This window comes from Colias philodice, chromosome 2, assembly GCF_061535455.1.
Source record: "Colias philodice isolate Cphi_HAF_F1 chromosome 2, ilColPhil1 Martin Lab GWU primary, whole genome shotgun sequence".
NCBI lineage: Eukaryota > Metazoa > Arthropoda > Insecta > Lepidoptera > Pieridae > Colias > Colias philodice.
The window spans coordinates 2,553,501-2,567,371 of NC_143087.1; the positions used below are offsets into that span (position 1 = coordinate 2,553,501).

The following is a 13,871-nucleotide window of genomic DNA, read 5'->3' on the forward strand; positions in this document are numbered from 1 at the left end:
AGTGACGATTCGTTTGAATGGCAAATATTGCTTATAAAGAAAATTACATTTATAATGGTAGTACATAATATTATATTAGTGTGATGGATTATACCTAACGTTCTATGTGAGTAGTTGTCACAACTAAAATTTCCTATCAAAAAGAAACTGCACTCCTCTCATTTAACCCATAAATTCATCCAGTAGTTTAACTTTTGAATCATAAAAATACAAAATTCTATAATTCGGAAAACAGCTTCTTCAGAGAAGAGACGACTAGAAACCCCGTTTCACTTTTTAAATTATGTTATTAGTTTCTATTTTCTGAATAAAGATATGGAGTTCAACAGATAAATAAATAAATTTGTTTTATTTTGAACCCTCCTACTCTGTTTATAAACGTGTTTTTTCCGTATATCGATCGCAATTCTCAAAAGCTTACGGCACTTCTGATGATCCATTATGTAATATTATAAAATGCTCGAGATTATCTGACCGTGGCATTGAACTTGCAACATCGCCGAAAACATCACGACCTCAATCTGGTAGACATCGCGAAATCGCTTTAAGGGAAAATAACTTTAATCTCTACGTAATAAGACTTATTATCGTAGACGGTATACTAAAAGAGTGGTGGATTTGATTGGTTGCCTGTATAAGTTGTCTCGTTAGTCTTATATGCGTATGATATGAATCTCTTATACAGTGATTTACATAAATAGGCATGTCTGTGAAATATTATGGGCTTACATCAGTTTGCGAATGAATTAAATCTATATACTTAATATATAAAACTCAAAGGTGACTGATATTAATAGTGATCTATCAACGCACAGCCCAAACCACTGGACGTATCCGGCTGAAAGGCATGCAGGTAGATGTTAGGACGTAGGCATCCGCTAAGAAAGGATTTCCCGAAATTCTTGCGGGAACGGGGAAAAACGGGAATGCACGTACAAAGTCGTGGGCTGAAGCTAGTAAATAATATTTGTACAAGTTCATATTTTTTGGCTTCATAAACGAGATGTAAATAGCAAAGAATATAAATCATAAATGAAAAATGATACATGTAAGTATGAATGTTTTTGTCTACAATGGAAATTAAAAAATTGGTTTATTATAATAGATAAGTTAATTACATGTATAACATGCAAAGGTCGGCTTTACAAAGTTTTTTTTTGTATTAAATTAGTCATTGCATTTTGACATGATAAAATGTTTTGTCCTCAAAATCAAGTGACTTAACATTCTTGTTACATTTTCTTTGTCATTTTACAAAAAAAACCAGTTGAAAACCCCGATGAAAAATTCACATGTAGAAAAATTCACTATGTAAAAGGCGAAAACCGAAACTATTCAAGCGTAGGTATATCAAAAATCACTGAAAGAAGTCTCAAGGCTGGGTTTGTTGCAACAAAAACTCATTAGATCTTTGAAAAATATATATACCGAGCTATTTTTTTCTATTCAACAATATTATTTTATGGCAATGAAATTAAACAGAAGCTTAAAACCATAGGTCGAATTATTCAAGTAAAGTATTGTTAAATCAATTCTATATTATTTTCCATATCTTGCTTGACATATTTTTTTAACTTATTATCAATAATCTATTTTAATTATTATCAGGCATTTGTAAATAATATGAATAGCCATATGCAATATCGCAAATAAAAATACCAGACAAAAGGAAATAAAGAAACATGCACCAAAAGATTCAACCTTGAAGCTAATCCGGTACTACATAAAAACAAGTAATAGATTATAATCTTTCTCGTAGTAATATCAAAGGTAACCCATTAAAATAGTCTTAATTTCATACGTTAATGGTCTACAAATTATATGAATAAAATTATTATGAGGAAAAGGTTGGTAAATTGTCATAATTTATTATCATGGGTATGTAAAAAAGTTACTATGTTTATACTCGCGCTCGTGGTGAACCTATTGGTACGGGAGCTATTAACGTTGAAAAAGAAGTCATTTTAGTATAGCTGGTTTTTTGATATATTGTTCCTCTAGCTATTTCGGTTAGAGTCCGCGCAGTCTGGCTGGCCGGAGTGGTTGCGTTCAGTAGTGCGCATCTTATCTGCACAGGAAATTATCCTTAATTTAAAGTCATTTTTTAACGCGTAATTTTTAAACTTTTGCCTTTAGATAGATCCATCAATCATAATTTTTTTATTGCAAGACGTTTTTTTCGTTGTTAAATAGGTGCCAGACGCAATTTTTATTTTAGAATGTCTGTAAATTTCATATTATGTTCTTCAAACATAATATAATCTAAAATTAATTAGCCAGACGCTAATTCGATTGTTAAGTATTAATTAATATGTACAAATAAAAACGTAGTGAAAGTAGGTAAGTATAACAATTTGATGATTGTGTATATGGAGAGATAGTTTAAAGTGCAAGAGAGATAGAAAGGGTCGGCCGCGAAAATTAAATAACAATAAAAAATAACTTCTTTTTTTCGAAAATATACCTAAGATGCATAGAAATTGAATTGTTCCTACTCTAGGATTCCCTGTGTTGTGGGAACAAGTACCTTCCATTGGTACATTTTATTCCTTAGGCTAAAAAATAAACTATTAGGGTACATCAACAATCTTCTATACAAAACAATTTTTTTATTACTTAACTATTAAGTTATGGGTTTAAATGAAAACAGCGATTACATAAACTTATGTATATTGTTTCCAATAGCACATTGCCTAATACCACACATTACACACCGCGTACAAGAAGAAAAAGAACCACAAACAAAATACAGTGTTGCCAATACAAGTTAAATTTTCTAATATATATCTAATATTAACTAGCGACCCACCCGGCCCTGGCTTCGCACGGGTGCAATAATCGCTAAATACACTACAGAAAAACTGTGAACGTTGAATATAAAAACATAGCGGCCCGCTCCGGCTTCGCACGGGTATAAAATACTAGCTTTCCGCCTGCAGCTTCGCCCGCGTTTTCAAAGAAAAACCCGCATAGTTCCCGTTCCCGTGGGATTTCCGGGATAAAACCTAGCCTATGTTATGGCTCGCCTCGTGGATAATGTAGCTTTCGAATGGTGAAAGAATTTTTAAAATCGGTCCAGTAGTTTATGAGCCTATTCATTACAATCAAACAAACAAACAAACAAAGCTTTCCTCTTTATAATATTAGTGTAGATATAGCCGGGCGGCCGGCTAGTACCGCCGCAAACGCTACGTCCCGCAATTTTTAAATCTGTAATATCTTCGAAAATATTCACTTAAATCCATGTGTAAAAGGCCATATAGATCTATATTAAATGAACAATGTATTCAAGGTCTTTAATTGGTTAAGGATTAATGCTGTATTGGTTAAAATCGCTTCGAAAATTAGCCATTATTTGTCGTAAAAAGTAAATGATAAAAAAAGTTATTGTGGGTTATCCATAAGAGATAGACATATACCATCACGGACTTTTCTGTAGACCTTTTCAATGTAGTTAGTACATTAATTTGATAAAACTCGTAGGGTGCCTCCGTTTGCACTGTAAGTGGAAAAATTGTAATTATTTACGTAATCACATTAGAAACCTCAAAAATAACAGTAGGTACTTCTCCACTATTTAATGGATGTTATTATACATATAAACCTCCCAATTGAATCACTCTATCTATTTAAAAAAACCACATCAAAATCCGTTGCGTAGTTTCAAAGATGTAAAGAGACATAGGGACAGAGAAAGCGACTTTTTTTTATACTATGTAGTGATGATGATAACAATATTAATTCATTAATCTTAATCTTATATATAAAAATGAATCGCAAAATGTGTTGGTAAGCGCATAACTCGAGAACGGCTGAACCGATTTCGATACTTCTTTTTTTATTATATTCCTTGAAGTACGAGGATGGTTTTTATGTAGAGAAAACGTAAATAAATATGTAGGTACCACGGGCGAAGCCGGGGCGGACCGCTAGTCTTATATATAAAAATGAATCGCAAAATGTGTTGGTAAGCGCATAACTCGAGAACGGCTGAACCGATTTCGATAATTCTTTTTTTATTATATTCCTTGAAGTACGAGGATGGTTTTTATGTAGAGAAAACGTAAATATGTACCACGGGCGAAGCCGGGGCGGACCGCTAGTTCTTAATATATATGTTACGGCTAAAGGTAGGTGAGAACATAAACTTAAGATTAGCCGGCTAAACTTAGGTTTATTTTCGACGAGGTGTTAATGTTAGTTTGTTCTATCTTTAGCCGGCTAAACTTAAGTGTAACCGCAGGCCCGTGGCTAAAAATGTCGGGGTGGGTAGATTTGGTTACTATAATACATGTAAGGAACAGGGCGAGTGTTTTCTGGCACTTCGCCGGCTGCTGCCGCAGCACGCTCGCTGCGCTCGCTCGGCTCGTGCGGGTCTTAAGAGTTCTAACCTAACCTAACCTAGCCACCAGCTTTCTGCCCTGAGTCGGGGTGGGTAGATTTGGTTACTATAATACATGTAAGGAACAGGGCGAGTGTTTTCTGGCACTGTGCGGGCCCCTCAAGCCCTCCACCGGCCCGGCGCTAACCAAATCTACCCACCCCGACATTTTTAGCCACGGGCCTGCGGTTACACTTAAGTTTAGCCGGCTAAAGATAGAACAAACTAACATTAACACCTCGTCGAAAATAAACCTAAGTTTAGCCGGCTAATCTTAAGTTTATGTTCTCACCTACCTTTAGCCGTGACATATATACATAAATCTCGTGTCATAATGTTTGTCCTCAATGGACTCCTAAACCACTTAACCGATTATAATAAAATTCGCACACCATGTGCAGTTCGATTCAACTTGAGAGATAGGATAGTTTATACATGTAGGTACCACGGGCGAAGCCGGGGCGGACCGCTAGTATACCTACCTATATAAATTCATGCTAACTACTTTAGTTAAATTCAATACAAACTTAAACATGCGTGTGTGTGTGTGTTCACGTGTGTGTGTCGTGTGTGGTGTGGTGTGTGTGTGTTGTGTGTGTGTACGTGTGTACATCAATATTGAAACAAACTTTCTAGTTGTTTACAGATGATGGAATATTGGAAAACAATATCCTTAGACGATAACATAAATAATTCTGACAGTGTGAGGAAAGATGATGATGATGATGATTATGAAGATGGCTTTTTAAATTTAACAATGTAATTGTTTAACCTTCATTGATATAGTTTTTATTCCATTATTTTCAATGTATGGTAACTTTAATTTATTTTTCACTTTTATGTTTTTTTTTTCATTTTAGCTTTTATTTATAAGAACAAGTGTAAATAATATTGTATTCTTGCAATTATTTCCTGTCGCATAGTTAAAATACACTAGCTGATGAGCTGCATGCTTCATTACTTTTTTTTATTTATACACATTATTTAATACTTAACAATCGAATTAGCGTCTGGCTAATTAATTTTAGATTATATTATGTTTGAAGAACATAATATGAAATTTACAGACATTCTAAAATAATTTGAATTTTTTATAAAAACGAAATAAAAAATTGCGTCTGGTACCTATTTAACAACGAAAAAAACGTCTTGCAATAAAAAAATTATGTCTGATGGATCTATCTAAAGGTAAAATATTAAAAATTACGCGTTAAAAAATGACTTCAAATTAGGGAAATTATCCTGTGCAGATGAGATGCGCACTAAAAAACGCAACCACTGCTACCAGCCAGACAGCCCGGACTCTAACCGAAATAGCAAGAGGAACAGTATATCAAAGAACCAACTATACTAAAATGCTCTCTTGTCAACGTTGGTAGCTCCTATACGATATTTCTTCAAAATTGTCATTAAAATTAGTTCACATACTTGACTTTTCTATGTAGAATGAGATAAATGCTACTTGCTTAACGTGTTTATAAGATCGGTTAAATATCCAACTTTTCCACACTTTAATAATTATTTTTAGTCCTTAAAGGTTTTTTATATCATTACATGTCATTACTGACCATACCAGACACGAAAAAACACAAGTTGTATCCACATTCATTGTATAGTTATTTAAGTATGGAGTTTCTTGCCGGTTCTTCTCCATAGATACTGCTTTCCGAATCGGTGGTAAATGTTAAAAAATGTTATGACGATTCAAAAGTGCTTTTATAAGAAGTCTAATTGAATAAATAAATGTTTGAGTTTGAGTTTGAGTTTGAAGTTATTAACTATGGAGTCACTTGCCGGTTCTTGTCCATAGATACTGCTTTCCGAATCGGTGGTAAATGTTAAAAAAATGTATGACGATTCAAAAGTGCTTTATCTAGTGCTGTATCTAGTCTAATTGAATAAATAAATATTTGAGTTTGAGTTTAACAATTAATTTGCAACTATAAAGGATGTGTATGAATCGTCAAATAGGAATTTTAAGTCATTGCTAAACCGGAATGAGGTCGTTAGTAAGCTTTGATTGAATCTTGTCTAGTCATTCCTGTGATTTGAAAATGAAGCAAAGAGACCACATTTTTAGGTCAAAACAGATTCTAAATGTCTAAATTTTATTGCTGATTCTTCTCTGTAAAAAAAATATAATCTAGGGAATTACTGGTCCGATGTGAAAAATACTTTCCGTGTTAAAAAGCCCATTTATCGAGGGAGGCTATATATCATCACGCTAAGACCAACAGGAGGGGAGTACTGCGGGTAAAACCGCGGAGCACAGCCAGTTACTAATGAAGAAGCCACATTTTTTTCTGTTTTTGTTTTTCCGACTTTAAAATTTTTTTCAACAGCAGCAAGTGACAGTATTCCTTAGTAACTTAGGATTATATTTTTAACATTTTGTTTGTGTTCCGATTTACCTGGGAGTAGAGTAAGTAGCTAGAGCGTGCAGGTAATAAATAATTCACATTATCTACGCATTTTATAACCAACCGCAACCAATCGTATAGATAAATAATTATTCATTATTATTTTTCATAACCTTAATAATTTTTAAAATGAACTAAATATTGGACACATAATTGAATAAAGAGACAGGACAAACGGTTTCAGACACCAAGGCTCTATCATATCGTATAATAAGAATCATTGAAACAATGCCATTTTGTAGAGCAAGGTTACACTTAATTATTAGTAATTATTTGAATTGCGTTTTCTAATTCGGAACACCATTCTATGTCTAATATTGTCTTCTTATATGGCATTGGTTCTTTTTAAGGCCTCACGTTTCTTATAAAGATCTTTAAATTCTTTGTAAGGAGCTTTTCTAAGTCGGGTTTGCTGGCATACTTAAGATCACGTTCAAACCATGGTAGATGAAATCACAAAAGACCTAGATGAGCTTGAGAAATATTGTCACGTGTTGCGAACTGTACGAAGGTAATTTCACATCTGTGGATGTTGAGGTTATATAATATTTCATAGTATGAAAATGACATAGAAGTACCACGATGTAACATATTATAAACATAGGGACCATATATAATCTAAAAGGGTATATATATATTGTCCCCATAATTCTACTGTGTATTGTATAAGGGAGACAAAAACGTTAGTATAAGCAATATAGTATATGTAAGAACATAGTAAGAACTAACAACGGTTTGAGCTATCACCCTGTTTACAATATAATTATCCCTTCCGATGTTAGAAGAAGATTCCTTAGCCTATAAACCTAGGACCCCATCATCCAAAAAGCATAACCCCATAAAACAATATAATATCAACAAAATTACTACAAAAAAGTAAAAACACAAGTCAACAGTTTTATATCTCAAACCTGGTATAAATAAACATAATTTATTTCGCTGATTCTGTGTCGAGGTTCAAGGAAGTTTATTTGCATGGCTCATCTTCGGTCGGTGACACCAAGATGAGCATGAATGAACGGTCGCTGTAGGCCGGTCACATACGAGTTTCTTTAAATATGTTGTAAGCAACTATTACTGAAAAGTTGAATTTATTTATTTATTATTTATTCCATATATCCCTATGTAACTGTGTCCCTATGTATGCTTGAATCTTTAAAACTAGGAAATAGATTTTGATGCGGTTTTTAATAGGTAGAGTGTTTTAGAGGTTTTAAACAAAGCGGGCGAAGTAGCTGACGGAAAGCTAGTTAAATATAAAGCATAAATGGCGGCTTTAACACTCTGCAGTGATCTCTACCAGGAAACCATGGGGAGAAAGGTAAAAATGTTGTAAAACAAAATAAAAACACACATTTCTATGCATATAGACACAGATAGACTGAATCAATTAATACTTATGCATGATTTGATAAATTATTAGATTTCTGAGTTTGTGTCTAATGTTCTTATTCCGTAGGGCTTGGTTCTGGTTGAGAAATGATTGCAAAATTCGGTAGATAATAAAGTAAGCTATTACTTTCTCTTGCTCTATAGTTAAGGTAGTTGGTTGACCTAACTGAAGTCGGAGATACAATTTGGTCTTTGTTTACCGCTTTATGTCGCATTGTAGGAATTTACTTGAAATTAATGTTTTGTTAAACATTTAACGTAATAATCATCTTTATATATTTTGCTCTATAAGCAGAAATAAGCCATAGCTCTTATATTTACTACTGACCGCCTCCTTGGTACAGTGGTTGACGCGTGAGCATAGCACCGAGGAATTTGTCTCCACCGGGAATCGAACCCGTCCTGGGTGGTCGGTGGAGACAAAGAAAAAAAAATGTCTCGGTCTGGCAGGACACAGAAGGCTGATCACCTACTTGTCCCTAAAGAAAATCGATCAGTGAAACAGATGTATAACATGAGTGTGTATAAATGATGACATGGGACTTCACTTTTTTCTTATACTTATGTAATGCGTGGGAAATTATGTAGCAGAAATTAAATTATTTTTGTAATATTCTTTATGAAATTGTAATAAAACCTGTTCTTTTGAAATATTTTTTATTTATTTCTCACAATATGACGTAAAAATAAAACTTTAAAAGTTTCCGTTTGCTGTATTATTCTTACTCGTCGGGTGTACATCCGGCCTTATTTTCATAATCACTGGAACTGCGCATGATTCAGCGCTTTATACGGAATGCGGATTGAAAGTGAACCGGTTGGTACGGACAGCAACGTAAAGTAAGTTAAGCAATGGTATCCTTTATAATATCTATGTTTTTACAGTACATATATATTTGAAGTAATTAACTCGTTTTCTTCTAAAAGCTGTCTTGATCCATGCATTCGTCCATTGCAATCATAAGTATTTATGTTATTTATTTAATATTTAATTTGAATTCAAGTGAATGCATATTAATGTTTAATTAAGTTATGAATTAGAAAGAGTGTTTCTTCTAAGACTTAAAGTATTCAGATTTTTATGGACTATTTTCTGTGGAGCAGTCGAAATTTTTCCTTTTGACTTTTTCTGCTAGCCGTACATCTCGGCGGGAGTGTGCGTACGCGCCGGCACCAAGGCCGTTTCTTTGTTTAATCTGGACGACGGTTATTAACGCCCCAGATATTTTGTTCATTAAATTATAACTAGCCACTGGAGGTAAACATTGAGGAAAAAATCACACAGTTCGCCGACTTGAATAAATTGATTTTGATGGACTGTTTTGATACGTCCGCGTTGAGAATATAATTTTGAATATGTATGATTTGGTTGTAAAAATACGGAGATAAATACAAGGTAAAGCAAATAGGGTATGTCTCTTTGTGCTATGGTTTATATTTGGGTAGATTAGTTATGGCGGTGCTTTTAGGGCTGATTTTTCAATCCTTGGTTAAGACTTATTCGTCGAATAATGTATAAAACTACCATTTTAAAAACGTATTCTAATTGCCCGTATTTTACAGTTTACGTGACATTTTAATATTATCGTGTAATACTTTATTGGACGGATATAAGTTTTATCCAAGCATTGAAAAATCGGCCCTAAAGTATAATTTAGCTTAGTAAATAAAGACTGGTGCATACATATAGCACAAAATTAAATCTAATCTAGATTTTTTCCCAATTTTATGTTATGGGGCTGATATATTTTATGGCATTTTTTTTAAATACGTACATAATAATGATTTTTCGTAGTAATAACTTAGGTAATAATAATTAAATATTGCTCTAACAGAATCAATTCTAGGCCGGGGCTGTAGTTTCGACATCATATTTTACTACTTTGAAAATCAGGTTACAATTTATATTTTTCCTGTTAATATCCATAAATTAGGATTTCTTAAGAACTGCACGGTAGATAAACAGATAGTAACGTTATTATAAACAAAACTGCATATAAAATAAACAACCTTGGACGACTAAGAAATAACAGTTTAGTAGCGAGAGGTCAGTATGATTCTAGGTCAAGTAATTCACTTTATAAGCCTTTATAATAGAATAAGTTAGGCTTAGAATACACTTTTAACAACGTGGAACAATACCCAAGCTCTGTTTTAATTTGTCTGTCAATTCGTTGTTGTAGACCCACCCTACATTGCTTCATATTATTTTTCAGACTACTCCTTCTAAATTGAGATCTTTTACGAAATTTGTATAACATGAACCTAAGCAAAATAGTTGATTTATATATAAATCAGTTTTCTATAGAAATATGTGATTATTTTGATTAATATGTAATGAAAAATGCACTAAAATTGAAATATAAGTTACTTAGTCACATTTTTTAGTACCGTGGAATGAAACCGTATGCTGTATTTTAATGATTTCTTGTGTGAATCACACCTTATGTTAATATTTAAATGTAGCGTGAGAATTACATTTAATACAGTTTCTTTATGAATTTGTTGTAATTGGACGATTGTGCAAGTGTTAGTTTATTAGTGCAAAGCCAACTTGTAATATAATTAATAAATGAATGTCTTCTTTTTGCAATTGTAATTTTTTATAGAACAAATATTATGTTGAAATACATTTAAACAATGAAAGCACGTATCTGGCTTTTTTATATTTTTGAAGCGAAACTTCTTTAGGAATTAGGCACGTTGAGAGTAAAATTTCAAGGTCGCGTCATGGTAATACCATCAAGTAAGGCGACGGTTTTGGTATCTTTGAATCTTGACAAAGAAGTTTCACTTCTGACACGAGAGCTCGGTAGAAACGCTCTCTTTTATGAAATAGTTACTTACTTTTAAAAACTTTTAGTACATATATTAAAATTGAAGATAAGAAAAATTAATATACATATTAGAACATTTAAGTTGTTTGGTGGCTAAAGATAAATACGTGGATCCAATTTGAAATATCGTAGCAATAAATATTTATAAACTCAAAGGGACGCTGTAAATTCTGTATTTTAATAATTTTCGCTTTGTTAAGAGAAATTTATGGCCTTCTGTATTTGACTTCCAAAACTCTTATATTTAAATTTTAAACTTATCTACATAGATTCAATCGAATAGTATTAATTTGCTTATTGTGTTCAATAATGGACGTTAAAATCGGGTTTTAATTTATAAAAATAATGTCTATACGATAAATAAATTTTCGTCTGAATCCATAATAATTCCGAGAGAATAAACGGGATAGTGTGTTTCTGTGTCTTGTCTTTCTTTTACGTAGTAACGAGGCTAATTTACAGTAAGTTTTTTGTGTTAAGGGGGCGCATAAAGCAAAATAACCAATCTTCTATTAGATGATACGTGTAATATGCAAGACCAAATCTAAAAAATAAAATATATATCAAACTAGATGATATGTTCAACGATTCTGTTTAATCAAAAACATAAAATATTAAAATTTACTCGATAAAAAAAAATCACCAAGTTAGCTCTAATTTTCACACTTTTACGTTTTCTACTTGACATGGTAATACTTATTATGATTTTTTTTTCATAAACAATTATATTAAAACATTTGCAAGATATTTGTCAGAGCATTTTGTGTAATTACTTTTAGTTTTGGTTTTATCTGCGATAAACCACTTTTATCGTGACAAAATCAAACGTTTATCTCGAGAAAAAAAGAGCGCCAAAAGTGGTTTATCGCAGATAAAACCAAAACTAAAAGTAATTACACAAAATGCTCTGACAAATATCTTGCAAATGTTTTAATATAATTGTTTATGAAAAAAAAATCATAATAAGTATTACCATGTCAAGTAGAAAACGTAAAAGTGTGAAAATTAGAGCTAACTTGGTGATTTTTTTTATCGAGTAAATTTTAATATTTTATGTTTTTGATTAAACAGAATCGTTGAACATATCATCTAGTTTGATATATATTTTATTTTATAGATTTGGTCTTGCATATTACACGTATCATCTAATAGAAGATTGGTTATTTTGCTTTATGCGCCCCCTTAAGAGCTTAGGCAGTGACATCTTTTTTACTGCAAGGAAACATCTTATAGGAATTTATTTCGACCAATCGAATCGAAGTCTACGATAAGTATTTGTACTAAAAATTTACTTACATCCACTATCATCCGTGTAAATAAAAACAAACAAACATCGTACAATTCCAAAGTCATTCCTAAAAAATACAGTCCTATTTATTGTCAGTCCATCAAACTATTATTTGACAATATACAAGAGATATGTTTGACATTTACTTGCTACTAGCGTTGGTGGCAACCTTGCCCACTTCCTACCGTAAAAGTAAACGTACAAACATAATTATTGATAATTGACATTATTCATTGTATTAATGTCAATCTAGATTATTGAGTGAGAAAAGGTTGGCTGTTTCGCGCTTGCAATGTGTGTGGATGTTAATGTTAAAGGCGGATTAAGAATTTTATTCTTATTACCTAGTATGTAAAATTCTAGACAAAAATGTATGTAGTGAGCTAGGCAAACTAAGAAGCTATTTTTAATGTTTTATTCAGGATCATTTGATAGAAGAATTTTTACTGCAACGTGAATACTGAATGTAGATGATAGAATCTATTATTATCAAAATTACATAAATTCATTTATACTTTGCATAAATCTGAGGAGCTTATAACGTAGTTAGAGTATAGTATAAATCATTATGTATAATATTTTCAAATTACTCATCGCCAACGTCCATACCACGTTGAATACACCGGTTCTCGTCCGATCACCGAAGTTAAGCAACGTCGGGCGCGGTCAGTACTTGGATGGGTGACCGCCTGGGAACACCGCGTGATGTTGGCTTTTTGTAACTTTTCCTGAAGCTTTTTTTGTATTTTTTTTGACATTTGACTAACATAGTTTAGAATTCACTCTTTTGTTATATTCAGTGCTTTACACTAGTCTAACGAAATAAAATCCAAGGTTTTTTTTTACAGGGATCTCGCCATGTCTTGAATATTTCACTAGTTTCGTCAGCACGAACTGAACTTTCCTTTGTGCCTGTACTTGTATTTAACTACTGGATATGTAATCTGTGAACTTGTAGAAACAAAAGCTCCCACTAGCGTTCCATATTTAAGAAGTGCTCGTCATTAGACGAGCGCGCATAAAATATCTATTTGTGAACTCCCGCCTTTGCGTTCTATTTCTAAACAACTCCGGTTTTAGAACGCCGGTCGATCTCTCCTGCTTCATGATACCCTGGTACCGATGGGGCTGAACGTGACGGTGATGACGTCGACATATGCCCGTCACTGTCACACCGTTGTCAGTGTCGGCCTCGGTGTCGGCGATGTCAGGGTAATCTAAAATGCTGAAAATTGAGCTTTTATGGCTGTCATGTTTTGTGAGGCGTGTTAACACAATATAGGGTTATTTCTCGGTTTTCTTTTTATGTCTTGTAAAGAACTTTTATCATGTGCAAAGTTAATGTCATTTTTGGTGAATTTATAAAACACGTAACACATAATATCTATCACTGTTTATTTCTTTTTCCTTTAAGGATAATTGATTTTTGTCTGTCTGATTGGTACTTTATGATTCTAAATTAACAACGGGTTTCTTATGTCTGAATATGCATAACATGAAAAAATACATAGAAGTTCAGAAAAAGGGAACAAACTAATAATTAGGAACTTATT

General features: G+C 32.8%; 1 protein-coding gene and 1 non-coding gene across 2 annotated transcripts in view; both read left to right on the forward strand.

Moving 5' to 3' along the window:
- The window catches only part of LOC149490199 (uncharacterized), a 245,421-nt gene that overhangs the window by 158,342 nt on the left and 73,208 nt on the right, over nt 1-13,871 (forward strand). The window lies entirely within an intron of this gene.
- On the forward strand, nt 12,914-13,032 carry LOC149490213 (5S ribosomal RNA). Its single transcript, XR_016317763.1, has one exon. It is a non-coding gene; the product is annotated as a 5S ribosomal RNA (ribosomal RNA).